Source organism: Cebus imitator, unplaced genomic scaffold (assembly GCF_001604975.1).
Source record: "Cebus imitator isolate Cc_AM_T3 unplaced genomic scaffold, Cebus_imitator-1.0 Scaffold614, whole genome shotgun sequence".
Classification (NCBI taxonomy): domain Eukaryota; kingdom Metazoa; phylum Chordata; class Mammalia; order Primates; family Cebidae; genus Cebus; species Cebus imitator.
In genome coordinates this window covers 880,458-882,258 of record NW_016107929.1, presented here as the reverse complement: position 1 = coordinate 882,258, position 1,801 = coordinate 880,458, and the positions used below count along the sequence as shown (strand labels likewise).

The window sequence follows — 1,801 nt, the reverse complement described above, 5'->3', positions numbered from 1 at the left end:
TAGTGATGAAGTAGTAAATGCTAAAGCTATTAAATCTCAACCCTTGAGTGCAGTATGCCATGAAATGAGAAGAGCACACACTCTATGCTGTGGGTTTGGAGGGTGTTGGTATGCAGGTGTTGGTATGTTGGTATGTTTAGTTGGGGAGGTGTGGAGTTTGCTATGTCCGGTGAGCATCCCAATGGAGATGTCCAATGAGCTGATGGATACCCACATCTGGAGCTCATGACAGATATGGGCTAGAGGAAAGCATCTGAGGCCCGGCCAGAGACGCCTAGAGGAACAGAGTCTGGTTCACAGTCACTCCTGGTGTCTCAGGTATCCTCTGCTCAGCCCACACCCTCTCTTCCACACTGGGCCATCTATAAAGCCTCCACCGATACCGCTGGAGACACGCACTGAACACAGGCCCTCAGGGCCCCGGAGCGAGGAGCTATTTGTGGACTTGCCACAGCTGTTCCCACATGCCCCCTGCTGCCTCCCACTTCTTTCCCCACAGCCTGGCCAGATATGGTAGTGTCACTGGTGGAATCTTTCTTGCAATTCTTTTCTTGCCACTTAACAGTGGCAGTGGCACTCTGCCTCCAGCCTGATTCTGCTGAACTTTTTCCCTTGACTTTGGCATTTTCACTTTGAGATGTTTTCTGAGAGCTGGGGGTGGGGACCCCAGCTCCAGGTGGTGACGTTGAGGGCCGGCCCAGGCCTAGGGTGTGGAGGAGCCTCCCCATTGGGCTTCCTGTCTCTTCATTTAAGCTCGACTCTGCAGAAGAAACAAAGCACCCTTCCCATTGGGCTCCTGGCTGCAGAACTCCAAGTCCTCACACAGAGACACCTTTTTGAGAAGCAGAGGGCAAGAAAGACGCAAGGCCAGAGGTAAGATGGTCAGACTCGGCTTCTTTCCCTGGAGCTGGGAGGGAGGAGAATGTGGGGCAGATGCATAGGAATGTGCTCTGCCCAGATGTCTGCCCACCTTCTCTTGCATTTCTCTTGGAATGGGTCATGAGCAGCGATCTTCCACTAGAACTGCGAGCTTCAGACGTAAGGGGCTGTGCCAGACTCCTCTCTGCAGTCCCGGTGTGCACCGCTCAGGGCCGAGCAGTGGGTGCTCCTCAGAGGAGTATTGACCTCACTGGCAAGATCAGAGAGACGGTGAGGGCTGGAGACTATCCCAGGCTGGGAAAGGTGTGGGAGGTAACTAGTCGCGTGCAGCGGAGGAGAGAAGACTGGAAGAGGGGAAAAGAGGAGAAAAGGAGTTAAGGGGGGGAGGGAAACATTAGAAAGAATAAATGTAAGATGGGAGGAAACCCATAAAAAAGAAATGATGAAGAAAAACAATAAAAGCAAGGAAAAGAGAAAAAGAAGCGGAAGCTAGTCTAGAGAAAATTCTTGCAAAATCAATTTTCCTAATGGCGCAATCTCCAAAGATTTACACGAAATATCATACGTGCAGCATTTCATAAGTCACGTGATCGATGTAATAGTCTCTTTTAACTACCTTTTGTGCTGACGTGCGTATTTTTAAATTTTTGTCTACTTTTTTGCTCTTTTAAGAATTTTGGGCCGGGCGCGGTGGCTCAAGCCTGTAATCCCAGCACTTTGGGAGGCCGAGGAGGGTGGATCACGAGGTCGGGAGATCGAGACCATCCTGGTCAACATGGTGAAACCCCGTCTCTACTAAAACTACAAAAAAATCAGCTGGGCATGGTGGCGCGTGCCTGTAATCCCAGCTACTCAGGAGGCTGAGGCAGGAGAATTGCCTGAACCCAGGAGGCGGAGGTTGCGGTGAGCCGAGATCGCGCCA

At 51.3% G+C, this 1,801-nt stretch overlaps 1 protein-coding gene across 2 annotated transcripts in view; it reads left to right on the top strand.

Moving 5' to 3' along the window:
- Positions 1-716: 716 nt before the first annotated feature.
- The window catches only part of CD4 (CD4 molecule), a 31,815-nt gene continuing 30,730 nt past the window's right edge, over positions 717-1,801 (top strand). For both annotated transcript variants that reach the window (XM_037734412.1, XM_017517039.2), the window contains exon 1: positions 717-873. The gene's annotated coding sequence lies outside the window, so the exon portion shown is untranslated. The remainder of the gene's footprint in view (positions 874-1,801) is intronic.